Source organism: Salvelinus fontinalis, chromosome 32 (genome assembly GCF_029448725.1).
Source record: "Salvelinus fontinalis isolate EN_2023a chromosome 32, ASM2944872v1, whole genome shotgun sequence".
NCBI classification, from domain to species: domain Eukaryota; kingdom Metazoa; phylum Chordata; class Actinopteri; order Salmoniformes; family Salmonidae; genus Salvelinus; species Salvelinus fontinalis.
In genome coordinates this window covers 33,053,338-33,068,295 of record NC_074696.1, presented here as the reverse complement: position 1 = coordinate 33,068,295, position 14,958 = coordinate 33,053,338, and the positions used below count along the sequence as shown (strand labels likewise).

The 14,958-nt window shown below is 40.7% G+C and overlaps 1 protein-coding gene across 2 annotated transcripts in view; it reads left to right on the top strand.

Annotated features, from left to right (window-relative positions):
- The first annotated feature begins 983 nt into the window (after positions 1–983).
- The window catches only part of LOC129831106 (rho guanine nucleotide exchange factor 2-like), a 70,845-nt gene continuing 56,870 nt past the window's right edge, over positions 984–14,958 (top strand). The window contains exon 1 of one of the 2 annotated variants that reach the window (XM_055894151.1): positions 984–1,239. The gene's annotated coding sequence lies outside the window, so the exon portion shown is untranslated. The remainder of the gene's footprint in view (positions 1,240–14,958) is intronic. The other variant, XM_055894147.1, reaches the window with a different exon arrangement.

Genomic DNA, 14,958 nt, shown 5'->3' with positions numbered 1-14,958 from the left:
CCATAGGAAATAGAACAATGGTGCAGGCCATGCTTTTTAATCAGCTCTTAATATTCTAACTTGGACCAGAGCTTTGCGCCTCTGCACTAGTTTAACTCTGCAATGTGTCATTGTTGGTCAGGGGGGACCTGAATGCTGTCAAGCAGCATTCTTAAAAAAGTGTCTGGGTAAATAGGAGCATGGCCATTGTGTAATAACCCATTCTTGAAGCTGTAGCCTATATTTTGAGGACCAAAATTAAAATAAGCCTTTGGGCTTTATTGTACTCATTCTCCTTTAAAAACAGTCTTATGTAATTTATCCCACTGGAGCATCTTATTTTTCATTAAAATAGATACATTTATTAATTAAAAACAACCTTTCGGGTGAGTGCAGATTGTTGCTCCAACCGGGTTCCAACAGTCTTCGGTCGCCCTCTGCAGGAGTAAACCAAAAAGCACAAAAACGAATACATGGGCTGGCCCATCAATGATTTGATGAGAGATGATCAATACAGAAAAAAACAGTAGTGAATTGATTGCCTAATCTGGTCCATTATCAACCCAAAAACGAGTTGATATAATAAAGTATCTCATGAAATGTCTAGGCCTATAATAAAATTATAATTGTATAATAGAATACACTTCCGTGAGAGAGAAATAATTTTATAATTACATTTAAAGCTATAATATCATGTTTGCATATGCTACTATCAAAGAGTTGGTCCAAAAACAAAACATGAACAATAGAACAATATTTCATGGTGCACTCTGTCATTTTCACGTATACGTAATTTCTATAAATCCTATCAATCGGTAATCAAGCGATAAGTTGAAATTCAAATAAAGTTTAATGGATTTAACAAAATTACCAAAACGTTATTTATATTTCTTGATAAATCATGATTTGTAATAAACCCGTTAATTAAAAGGAGTACGCGCGCGTTTCGGTACATAGTGCTTGAGCTCCACGCACGCAGTCCACAGAAGGAGGCGATGGGGGAGTGACGATTCTCGCAAGAAGACCAAGGGGCAACACGACAAGAAGTTCTTTGGCGACACTGCTGAGGCGGGTCAACAAACAAATGACCGAAGACTTCGTGTAAACATTCGACCTGGAAATCGTTTGGCAATATTCTTACGAAGCAGTCTAGGTGGTGTCTTGAAGCTTGTTTCCTTTTGGATCAGGTTCTTTTCTCTGGAACTATTTATTGGGATCTCGCGCAGAAAGAAACGGATTGATTTAAATCAAAGAAGAAAGGTAAAAACCGCCGACAGAACTTCTCATTCAAAATATAACTAGGAACAAAGAGTTTATACACCACCAAATTATTGTACAAACTTTGAAACAAAACAGTAGTCCATTTGTATTTAAGTGAGCGAATGTTTCATGGAGTCAGGTACGAGCATCTTCCATAAACGTGAATTCGTCTTAATTTGCATCGATATAACCAATTTTTTCAGTTAGACGGATTTTGATGACTACACTATTTAGGCTAAATTAGCCTACATACAATTATACTGTAGCCTAATTACTACCTTGCTTGCAATATGCTACGACTTGCTTACCTCTCAATTTAGAGTTAAATAAAATGGCAATGTCTTGACGGTTCAGAGCAAATCTAACAGTGCGGGTGGCTTACACTAAGTGAAATGTATATCTAAACCAATACTTAGTTTTGAAAGTCTTGTTTCTCCTGGATTGTTCTTCTAAACTAAAACGATACACAAGGCAACAGTAAATATGTCGTTCCCCTACGAATGATGCAGCGCCCCTCTCCCGTCTCCAGTGTAATTTTGTAAATGCCAGATCTCAATGACAAGACACATCATTCACCTCAGTTTCGTAACATTTTTGCCGGTGCTGTCAGAGATATCACGTACAGACCGAGACAGATCCAGAGTACTCCCCGATTTCATCGTAGGGGGACAAATAAACCTAGGAGCTGGAGACAGAAAGTACAGGAAGTTATTAGGATGGCCACCTGTTCAGAACACCTTTCTCATACAAAACTATGCATACAAAAGTATGCTTTAGCATGTATTTCATTATTCTAAAGAGAATGCTAGACTGCTATAGTTTTACAGCGATAACTCAACTCAGCTCTTAGACTCATACCCCATTCATACAGAGGGCTTTAACTACAAAGTACCTTCCTTTTGCAGGTTCAGAATTGTGGGGGGCAAACATAAGGGATTCTAACAATGTGCGTATTTAGTCAATCAGACTTTACCTTAGTTATGTAGGCCTATAGGCAACAACCAGGCAGCAACTGTAGCAGAAGCCCTTTCCTCAACGTGTGTGTGTCTGAGTGTCCCCATTTCCATCCTAAAGAGATTAGCTAATGAATGCTTGGAGTCCTAGGGAGGTAAGGTGAATTCAAGACCCTTTGGCCATCTCTCCCCCAGGAGTCCCAATTGAGTAGAATCTGTAGATAGTCACGCTCAATGTTCAGCTAAGAATGTGTATCCCCCTGAGAGCGAGAGAAAATGAGTAACACATCAATCCTGAAACTCTTTAGCTGTTTTGTGAAGGGCCCATGTCTTTGTGTATTACGGTACATCCCCTAAAGCACTTGTTACCTGAGACTAAACCATCCTCATTGTACTGCCTGGCGGATTTCACGCTTGAAGTGTTCTACTGACCAAAACCGAGCTGTCGGGATGAAAGAGGTCAGAGAATGAAGTTGTCGAAAGTCAACAAGATTATGCAAGTGAAGCATAGCTTTTGAATGTACTTACTTAGAACTTCTGATACAGGTCTGTCTGGGAGAGGTGGAGTGGAGTTATGGAGGAAAGAAAGACAATGGGGGGAAAGGGAAAGAGATGAGGAGAATAAGAGCAATGTTGTGTGGTAGCATTTTGTCACTTTGGATGTAAAAATGGCTCATATATTGTCCTACCTTCAACCATCTTTGTTTTATTTCCAGAAAAACACAGGGATGGAAATAGGCCAGTGCCTTTATTGGCACTCCCAATATAAATTTGTGCAGCACCATAAATGTTGAAATATTAACGTTAGCAACCCCCTAGGCATAAGAATATCAATGGTGTTCAAGTCCACTGTTCACTCTCTCAAGAGTCAATGTATAATTTGACCCCTGCTTCAAAATGTTCCCACATTCTATCTTTTCCTTAGAACATAAACTGCAGCCTGGCTAACCGCAAATATGTTTTGTTCTGTCTTGACGACCCCTATGGTCATTGTCATGCTATACAGTACAAACAGATCTGAGACCAGGCTACATAAAGTTACCACTGTACTAAATGGCCCCCAGGCAAACTCTCAAAAGAAGCACCAGTGACTTAATTCACCTCACCCCCATGAATAGGAAGAAAGAGCAGGAGACTAAAGATAGAGAGGGGGATGGAGGTAAGTGGGGGTTTATGGTGGGGAATGAGTGACTGACATGAGTTGAGGGGTGGAGTGATGACATAGTGGGACAGAGGGAGGACAAAGACTAGAAGGATGGATGGAGGGAAGGTAAGAGGTGCAGTTATGTCTTGCCTAAAGTTTTTAAATTCTACCCATTTTGAGTCTTTCTGTTGGTGTCTACAGTCTGTCTATAGGGGCGGAAACTGCAGCATGTGATGAAAGTGTAGTCGGCAGCATTGACCACTGCAACATGTGATGAAAGTGTAGTCGGCAGCATTGACCACTGCAACATGTGATGAAAGTGTAGTCGGCAGCATTGACCACTGCAACATGTGATGAAAGTGTAGTCGGCAGCATTGACCACTGCAGCATGTGATGAAAGTGTAGTCGGCAGCATTGACCACTGCAACATGTGATGAAAGTGTAGTCGGCAGCATTGACCACTGCAACATGTGATGAAAGTGTAGTCGGCAGCATTGACCACTGCAACATGTGATGAAAGTGTAGTCGGCAGCATTGACCACTGCAGCATGTGATGAAAGTGTAGTCGGCAGCATTGACCACTGCAACATGTGATGAAAGTGTAGTCGGCAGCATTGACCACTGCAGCATGTGATGAAAGTGTAGTCGGCAGCATTGACCACTGCAACATGTGATGAAAGTGTAGTCGGCAGCATTGACCACTGCAGCATGTGATGAAAGTGTAGTCGGCAGCATTGACCACTGCAGCATGTGATGAAAGTGTAGTCGGCAGCATTGACCACTGCAACATGTGATGAAAGTGTAGTCGGCAGCATTGACCACTGCAACATGTGATGAAAGTGTAGTCGGCAGCATTGACCACTGCAGCATGTGATGAAAGTGTAGTCGGCAGCATTGACCACTGCAACATGTGATGAAAGTGTAGTCGGCAGCATTGACCACTGCAACATGTGATGAAAGTGTAGTCGGCAGCATTGACCACTGCAACATGTGATGAAAGTGTAGTCGGCAGCATTGACCACTGCAACATGTGATGAAAGTGTAGTCGGCAGCATTGACCACTGCAACATGTGATGAAAGTGTAGTCGGCAGCATTGACCACTGCAACATGTGGATGTCAGGATGCAGCTACGTCAATTAAAGAAATCAGATGCAACCATGTCAGTGAGATTATTCCTTTATTTTATAGAGCTGAAGTCTGAGGGTCTGCACCAAGGCTAGTAGTAGTAGGTGGCTAGTGCGTAAGAGGATACACTGGTAGAGTTCTAAAGTACTCAAACTAAGAAATATTGTGGTAATAGTGGGAACTTTTCAATTATTTGCATCATAGAATTTAACTCAATGGGCAACAAATAGAAGACACTGGTGCTTGTTTTAAGAAACCAGAAGCTAATTTGTCAATACAGGAAGTAATATGTAATTATAATTTTAGCATGTCATTTTGAAGAGAATACCAGGTAAGTAGGGACTAATGAGGAAAATAAAATATTTACTCAATATATTGAATAGGTATGATTTTATTGAATAGAGGGAGTTTAGAACAGGTCTTTCAAACTTGAGTTTTACCAATTATATTTACTTGTGTTTTGATGTTTTGGTTGCCCATAGAGACTGTTCAAACTTGTTTGCCAAACACTATTCGGTGCTTTGTGTCCTGTCACTGTGTCATGCACCTGCAGTCTGAATGGACATACAGTATTACTGTACACACCTTCATCTCTTTCTTTCACTCTCACGGGCTGTTGCCTCGTGTGAATGCACTTTCAGATAAATATTGACATACTGCTAGACATGTCCAGTATGCTTGCAGACTTTTCACTCTGTCACACACAAATGTGCGCAGACACACACACACACACACACACACACACACACACACACACACACACACACACACACACACACACACACACACACACACACACACACACACACACACACACACACACACACACACACACACACACACACACACACACACACACACACACACACACACACTCATTCACTCAGAGTTGAACACTGACGTATTTGCTGACCCATCACACTCCCCATTGTTTTTCCATGTTTGCTCTATGGGCCTGAACAAGGATAGGGCGGGAGAGAGTAGGAATATGACAGTTGGATATGATGGGAATTGTTAGAGAAAGAACTAAGACGGAGATATAGAACCTAGTCAGAATAGAAAGAAAGGAGGGGCGGATAAAGGCCTACTAGTACAAATGAACCCTTATGCTTATATTGTTCATACTGCCAGTATCAAGTTATTTTCTTGTTGAAGGCCTACTGGTAGTTGGAAGCGGAAATGTTTTAACTGCAACCAGTTAATCCCTTTTCTATACAGGTTTATACTCGCGACTCATTTGGAGTAGGGTCTGTGTATTTGGTGAAAACAAGCCATTTCAAATAGCTGTCATGCATTAATGATGTTCTTCTATTAAGAAGCTCAGCTGAAATTGGCATTGGAGAAGCTCCATTGTGTTTTATAGATCTGTGTTGCATCCTAAGTGTGTGTCTAACTATTTCCTTTCTCATGCATCTGAGCATAACTCAGATTTTTATATGCTATCTGTGCTGACACACACACACATATATATATATATATATATATATATATATATATATATATATATATATATATATATATCCATCCATCCATCCATCCATCCCAAGACAAACCAAAATGTCCTGCAACAAGCTGCTTGTCAAAACACAGCATTCCCCAACCTGATTATTCAAGCTGTAATTAATGAGGGAGGAATAAGGAGAGGAAGAGAAAGGAATGAGGTGGGAGAGGATAGGAAAAACACCTGCAGGAGTGAGCAGAGGTTGACAAAGAAAGTGATGAAGTATAACCTGTATTTGAGGACAACAATGCTGGTAAATCTAATATTGATATTGCATTTTGTAAGTGTTGTGAAAGTGATGAAAAGAGTGATGTGAATAGTGATCATGCTATTAATTTGTAACTCCATTACAACACAAGAGCATGATCACTGAGGATGTTATGACAGTATAATGGATAATGTTATAAAAATGTTGTGACTGTGTTTAGTTAGTGTCATTGTATCAATGTTGTGCTTCTACATCTGCATTGCTTGCTGTTTGGGGTTTTAGGCTGGGTTTCTGTGTAGCACTTTGTGACATCGGCTGATGTAAAAAGGGCTTTATAAATACATTTGATTGATTACTTGTGTTAAAGTTGTGGAATGTATTTAACTTGCTATTGTTTTTTTTGTGTTATCATCCCTTTTTGATGTGTTCAATACTAGGCTTCCAAACTGTTTAAGTATGTTTGTTTAGGGTTATGATAGCCTTTATGTTTTAAAAAGAATGAGTTAGGGGAAGTTATATTTGTTTTCATAGACATGACGAGACTGTTGTGAAAGGGTTGTACAAATGTTGAGTGTTGTCAGAAGGTTGTGAAAGTGTTGTTCTGTGTGCTATTGGGTGTGGTGGCATCCAAAGCTAATCAAATTTATCTCCGAAGTGTTTGCCCACTGTGTGATTGCATGGTATAACCCTGTGCTTACATCGATGTTCTGCTGATATGACATGTGGATACACTCAAAGCTGTTATCACACTCATACAAACACATACAGTGCATTCGGAAAGTAATCAGACCCTTGACTTTTTCTACATTTTGTTAGGTTACAGCCTTATTCTAAAATTGATTAAATTGTTTTTTCCCCCCTCATCAATCTACATACAATACCCCATAATGACAAAGGAAAAACAGGTTTTTAGAAATGAGACTTGTCCCAAAGTCACTCCTCATTGTCTTGGCTGTGTGCCTAGGGTCGTTGTCCTGTTGGAAGGTGAACCTTAGCCCCAGTCTGAGGTCCTGAGCGCTCTGGAGCAGGTTTTCATCAAGGATCTCTCTGTACTTTGCTCCGTTCATCCTTCCCTCAATCCTGACTAGTCTCCCACTCCCTATTCCCACAGCATGATGCTGCCAACACCATGCTTCACCGAAGGGATGGTGCCAGGTTTCCTCCAGATGTGACACTTGGAATTCAGGCCAAAGAGTTCAATCTTGGTTTCATCAGACCAGAGAATCTTGTTTCTCATGGTCTGCGAGTCCTTGAGGTGCCTTTTGGCAAACTCCAAGTGGGCTGTCATGTGGCTTCCGTATGGCCACTCTACCATAAAGGCCCGATTCATGGAGTGCCTCAGAGATGGTTGTCCTTCTGGAAGATTCTCCCATCTCCACAGAGGAACTCTGGAGCTCTGTCAAAGTGACCATCGGGTTGTTGGTCACCTCCCGGACCAGGGCACTTCTCCCCCGACTGCTCAGTTTGGCCAGATGGCCAGCTTTAGGAAGTCTTGATGATTCCAAACTTGTTCCTTTTAAGAATGATGGAGGCCACTATGTTCTTGAGGACCTTCAATGCTGGATACATTTTTTGGTACCCTTACCCAAAACTATCTATGCCTCTACACAATCCTGTCTCGGAGTTCTACGGACAATTCCTTCGACCTCTTGGCTTGGTTTTTGCGCTGACATGCACTGTCAACTGTGGGACCTATATATAGACAGGTGTGTGCCTTTCCAAGGCATGTCCAATCAAGTTGTAGAAACATCTCAAGGATGATCAATGGAAACAGGATGCACCTGAGCTCAATTTTGAATCTCATAGCAAAGGGTTATTTATGTAAATAAGGTATTTCTGTTTTTATTTTTTAAATATTTGCATATCTAACATATCTAAACCTGTTTTCGCTTTGGCATTATGGGGTATTGTGTGTAGATTGAGTAAAAAAAAACTAAATCCTTTTTAGAATAAGGCTGTAACGTAACAAAAGGTTGAAAAAGGGAAGGGGTTTGCATAATTTCCGAATGCACTGTACACAGACACCGCAGTACACAAACAAACTCCCTCCCAAAGACATGAGTAAACATAGTTGGGAGCATTCAAAAGTGAACCTGTATTGCAGTTCAGGTAAACATTTGCTTAAAGTGGATGTAACTGCACTGTCTGGGGCATATTTCACTACATCATTTATTGTTAGATAATTGCTAATGAACTTGGAGCTTGGCATCACCCTATGAGAGAGTTCTGTCACATTTAAAGATGTACAGTTGCTATAGCAAATTTGCAATAAGTTACTTTTTAACGACCCCAACTGTAGTTGTAGATGCTTTGCCTCCGGTGAAGTGTGTGTTTGTGTATGTGAGCGTTTCCTTTAGCTGGATTTTGGCCTGTAAAAAATAAAGTTGAATAGCTGGTAAATAAAATGGTAACGGGCCGGGAGAAGGAAAAAATCTCATCGCTAAGTAATGCTTGTTAGACTGTTCATTGATGTAAATACACTTGAATGGTCATGCTTATTGGTCTATAGGTTAATTTGCATAATTTTGTGGAATTAAATTGGTGCCTGTGTAGGATACAGTAGATTTGTTATGCTCCTGAGTGGCGCAGCGGTCTAGGGCACTGCATCTCAGTGCTAGAGGCGTCACTACAGACGCAGCCTGGATACGAACCAGGGTAGCACAACCGGCCGTGATTGGTAGTCCCATAGGGCGGCGCACAATTGGCCCGGCGGTGCACAATTGGCCTAGCGTCGTTCGGGTTTGGCCGGTGTAGGCCGTCATCGTAAATAGGAATTTGTTCTTAACTGACGTGCCTAGTTAAATATAATAACAAATCTTATCACACGCATTAAGCATACAGAGCCTTCGAGCGGAAGGAAGGGAGGCTTCATCAGTGCGTCACACACCAATTTGCGATGAGCTGGAGGCAGTAGGCTATGCATTTTGAAAAAATATAGTTAATTGTTTGAAACCTGAACATTTTAATTCATATTATGAGGCATGTCTTACCTTGCTTCAAAGTAGCCTATTAGATCTCTTTCTAAATTTCAAACGGATATTTTCATATAAACTCAGTCAGGACCCTGTCTTTCAAAGATAATTCGTAAAAATTCAAAAAACTTCACAGATCTTCATTGTAAGGGGTTTAAACACTGTTTCCCATTGTTCAATGAACCATAAACAATTAATGAACATGGACCTGTGGAATGGTCGCTAAGACACTAATAGCGTACAGACAGTAGGCAATTAAGGTCAGTTATGAAAACCTAGGACACTAAAGAGGCCTTTCTATTGAAAAACAGCAAAAGAAAAATGCCCAGGGTCCCTGCTCATCTGCGTGAACGTGCCTTAGGCATGCTGCAAGGAGAACTGTGAGACGTGTCCATACTGTGAGTACCTAAGACAGCGCTACAGGGAGACAGGACGGACAGCTTATCGTACTCGCAGTGGCAGACCAAGTGTAACAATACCTGCACAGGATTGGTACATCCGAACATCACACCTGTGGGACAGGTACAGGATGGCGACAACTGCCCGAGTTACACCAGGAATGCACATTCCCTCCTTCAATGCTCAGACTAGAGGTTGACCGACTTAATCGGTCAACTCCGATTTTAATTAGGGCTGATTTCAAGTTTTCATAACAATCGGTAATCGGCATTTTTGGACACCGATTATGGCCGATTACATTGCACTCCACGAGGAGACTGCGTGGAAGGCTGACTACCTGTTATGCGAGTGCAGCAAGGAGCCAAGGTAAGGTGCTAGCTAGCATTAAACGTATCTTATAAAAAACAATCAATCTTAACATAATCACTAGTTAACTACACATAGTTGATGATATTACTAGTTTATCTAGCTTGTCCTGCGTTGCATATAATCAATGCGGTGCCTGTTAATTTAACATTGAATCATAGCCTACTTCGCCAAACGGGTGATTTAACGAGCACATTCGCGAAAAATGCACCGTCGTTGCACCAATGTGTACCTAACCATAAACATCAACGCCTTTCTTAAAATCAATACACAAGTATATATTTTTAAACATGCATATTTAGTTAATATTGCTGCTAACATGAATTTATTTTAACTAGGGAAATTGTGTCACTTCTCTTGCGTTCTGTGCAAGCAGAGTCAGGGTATATGCAGCAGTTTGGGCCGCCTGGCTCGTTGCGAACTGTGTGAAGACCATTTCTTCCTAACAAAGAACGTAATTAATTTGCCAGAATTGTACATAATTATGTCATAACATTGAAGGTTGTGCAATGTAACAGCAATATTTAGACTTTTGGATGCCACCCGTTAGATAAAATATGGAATGGTTCCATATTTCACTGAAAGAATAAACGTTTTGTTTTCAAATGATAGTTTCCGGATTTTACCATATTAATGACCCAAGGCTTGTATTTCTGTTTGTTATTATATTGTAATTACGTCTATGATTTGATAGAGCAGTTTGACTGAGCGGTGGTAGGCAGCAGCAGGCTCGTAAGCATTCATTCAAACAGCACTTTTCTGCATTTGCCAGCAACTCCCGAGATTAAGCTGGCAATACTAATAATAATAATAATAGTCAAAGGTATATGAAATACAAATGGTATAGAGAGAAATAGTCCTATAATAACTACAACCTAAAACTTCTTACCTGGGAATATTGAAGACTCATGTTAAAAGGAACCACCAGCTTTCATATGTTCTGAGCAAGGAACTTAAACATTAGCTTTTTTACATGGCACATATTGCACTTTTACTTTCTTTAACACTGTTTTTGCATTATTTAAACCAAATTGAACATGTTTCATTATTTACTTGAGACTTAATAGATTTTATTGATGTATTAAGTTAAAATAAGTTTTCATTCAGTATTGTTGTAATTGTCATTATTACAAATATATATATATATATCGGCCGATTTATCGGTATCGGCTTTTTTGGGTTCTCCATTAATCGGTATCGGCGTTGAAAAATCATAATCCGTCGACCTCTAGCTCAGACTGTCCTCAATAGGCTGAGAGAGGCTGGACTGATGCCTTTGTAGGCTTGTTGTAAGGCAGGTCCTTACCAGACATCACCAGCAACGTCGTCTATGGGCACAAACCCACCGTCGCTGGACCAGACAGAACTGGAAAAAGTGCTCTTCACTGACGAGTCGCGGTTTGTCTCACCAGGGGTGATGGTCGGATTCGCGTTTATCATCGAAGGAATGAGTGTTACACCGAGGCCTGTACTCTGGAGAAGGATAGATTTGGAGGTGGAGGGTCCGTCATGGTCTGGGGCGCTGTGTCACAGCATCATCGGACTGAGCTTGTTGTCATTGCAGGCACTCTCAACGCTGTGCGTTACAGAGAAGACATCCTCCTCCCTCATGTGGTACCCTTCCTGCAGGCTCATCCTGACATGACCCTCCAGCATGACAATGCCACTAGCCATACTGCTCGTTCTGTGCGTGATTTCCTGCAAGACAGAAATGTCAGTATTCTGCCATGGCCAGCGAAGAGCCCGGATCTCAATCCCATTGAGCACGTCTGGGACCTGTTGGATCGGAGGGTGAGGGCTAGGGCCATTCTCCCCCAGAAATGTCTGGGAACTTGCAGGTGTCTTGGTGGAAGAGTGAGGTAACATCTCACAGCAAGAACTGGCAAATCTGGTGCAGTCCATGAGGAGGAGATGCACTGCAGTACTTAATGCAGCTGGTGGCCACACCAGATACTGACTTACTTTTGATTTTCAAAATCAAAAGTTTGAACCTTTGTTCAGGCACACATTTTCATTTCTGTTAGTCACATGTCTGTGGAACTTGTTCAGTTTATGTCTCAGTTGTTGAATCTTGTTATGTTCATACACATATTTACATGTTAAGTTTGCTCAAAATGAATCCAGTTGACAGTGAGAGGATGTTATTTCTTTTGCTGAGTTTGTCAGACGAAACCATGCCCTTTTGACAATGGTGTTTTCCAGCTAATTGCATTATGGAACGAACATTTCCGTGTAGCTTACTGACTTGTGTACATTGCTGCGCTTATAATGTGAAGAAATTGTTGCATCAGACTCATTGCTTTTTAATGTTTTTTTTTAATGTAGCTTAGGGTTAAGATCTTACAACCAGATTTTACAAGTTGTAAGATCCCAAAATGCAATCTTCCCACAACTGTCCCAGAATCTGTTTTGGAATCGGTTATTGCTTTCTCGACAAGCTGACCAATAAAATAGGTCAACTTTTCTACTATGGGGGATAATAGATTGACAGGCTAGTGATTTTGCTGTTCGTTACTTGTCTTGTTGGCTGAGTAAAAGTAAATGTGGAGAGTTGTATCTTCTAAGTCCACATCAGAATTCGGTTTGAAGGACCACACATCTTTGCATCCCCGACTTAATATGAATTACCATAATCGAAATGTGATTTCTCATGTCTGGTAAATTTAAAATGTTGCCTGTTAAATGTCCGGAAACCTTGGTATGTGTACGTGAGTGTGTTTTGTGTGTGTTATTGACCCATTTTCATTTATTGTACTTAACCCACTTTTATAGCATTGATATCAAGTTATCCAAACATTTGATTTTAGTTGTAAATCAATGATTTACATTTTTCTGTATGGTTTTATCTGATGCTTTACTTGATGGATAATTGTTGTGAATAGATCATATTGGATTCATTGTGTTGAATGCATTTTGAGATCCAACCCTCGTATCTTAAGTAGTATTTTCCACCAGTTCATCGGGTAGACAGACAGTGGTTGGAAGGAGAAACTACGAGGCATACATCAATAACATGCAAACTTGTCCTGCACAGAATTCATAAGTTAGTCATCCACATCCACTCATTTACACTGGAAATATAAGCTATTCAGCAGCAATGTTCCCGCTAATTGTTTTCGGCACTGAGCAATTTTCCGGTCTGCTGAGCAAAACTTGAACATGGTCAAAAATCTGCAACTTCCGGTGTGCATTTAGTGCGAGTCTGTACCCGCTTTAATTGACTGTTTTAAGTGGCTAAGTAGGCTACTGTGGCTATTTGATCATAATGTGGCCTACCATATAAAATAAATATTTAAAGAATTAAGGGGAAAATGCATCATTTAACATTTTAACATGGAAGTAGCAGTTCTATCATCCAGCCTACAGTAGCAGCCAATGTGTGGTGTTCAATGTAGGCCTACAGTGGCTTGCGAAAGTATTCATTTTTTTGGAGGTTTGTATTATTTGATTTACACAACATACCTACCACTTTGAAGATGCAAAATATTATTTATTGTGAAACAAACAAGAAATAAGGTAAAAACAAAACAACAGAACTTGAGTGCATAACTATTCACCCCCCCAAAGCCAATACTTTGTAGAGCCACCTTTTGCAGCAATTACAGCTGCAAGTCTCTTGGGGTATGTCTCTATAAGCAAAATCCACTGGGATTTTTGCCTGTTCTTCAAGGCATTACTGCTCTAGCTCCTTCAAGTTGGATGGGTTCCGCTGGTATACAGCAATCTTTGTAGTATACCAGCGTCATACCACATATTCTCAATTGGATTGAGGTCTGGGCTTTGACTAGACCATTCCAAGACATTTAAATGTTTCCCCTTAAACCACTTGAGTATTGCTTTAGCAGTATGCTTAGGGTCATTGTCCTGCTGGAAGGTGAACCTCCATCCCAGTCTCAAATCCCATGAAGACAAACAGGTTTCCCTCAAGAATTTCCCAGTATTTAGCGGCATCCATCATTCCTTCAATTCTGACCAGTTTCCCAGTCCCTGCCGATGGGGAAAAACATCCCCACAGTATGATGCTGCCACCACAATGCTTCACTGTGGGGGATGGTGTTCTCAGGGTGATGAGAGGTGTTGGGTTTGCGCCAGACATAGTGTGTTCCTTGATGGCCAAAAAGCAAAATTATTGTCTCATCTGACCAGAGAAGCTTCTTCCATATGTTTGGGGAGTCTTTTGGCGAACACAAAGCACGTTTGCTTTTTTTTTCTGGCCACTCTTCCGTAAAGCCCAGCTCTGTGGAGTGAACGGCTTAAAGTGGTCCTATGGACAGATACTTCAATCTCCGCTGTGGAGCTTTGCAGCTGGTTCAGGGTTATCTTTGGTCTCTTTGTTGCCTCTCTGATTAATGCCTTCCTTGCCTGGTCTGTCAGTTTTGGTGGGCGGCCCTTTCTTGACAGGTTTGTTGTTGTGCCATATTCTTTAAAATATATATATATAATAGATTTAATGGTGCAAGTTTTTAAGCTTATTAAGAATACAGTGGCAAGAAAAAGCATGTGAATCGTTTGGAATTATCTGGATTTCTGCATAAATTGGTCATAAAATTGGATCTGATCTTCATCTAAGTCACAACAACACACACAGTCTGCTTAAACTAATAACACACAAACTATTGTATTTTTCTTGTCTATATTGAACACATCATTTAAACATTCACAGTGTAGGCTGTAAAAAGTATGTGAACCCCTAGGCTAATGACTTCTCCAAAAGCTAATTGGAGTCAGGAGTTGGCTGACCTGGAGTACAATCATTGTGACAAGGTTGGAGATGTTGGTTAGAGCTGTCCTGCCATATTAAAAAAAACACTTACAAAATTTGAGTTTGCTATTCTCAAGAAACATTGCCTGGTGTGAACCATGACTCAAACAAAAGAGATCTCAGAAGACTCAAGATTTAGAATTGATGACTTGCGGAAAGCTGGAAAGGGTTATAATAGTATATCTAAAAGCCTTGATGTTCCTCAGTCCATGGTAAGACAAATTGGCTATAAATGGAGAAAGTTCTCCTTAGGAGTGTCCATCCTGCAAAGATGACTGCAAGAGCACA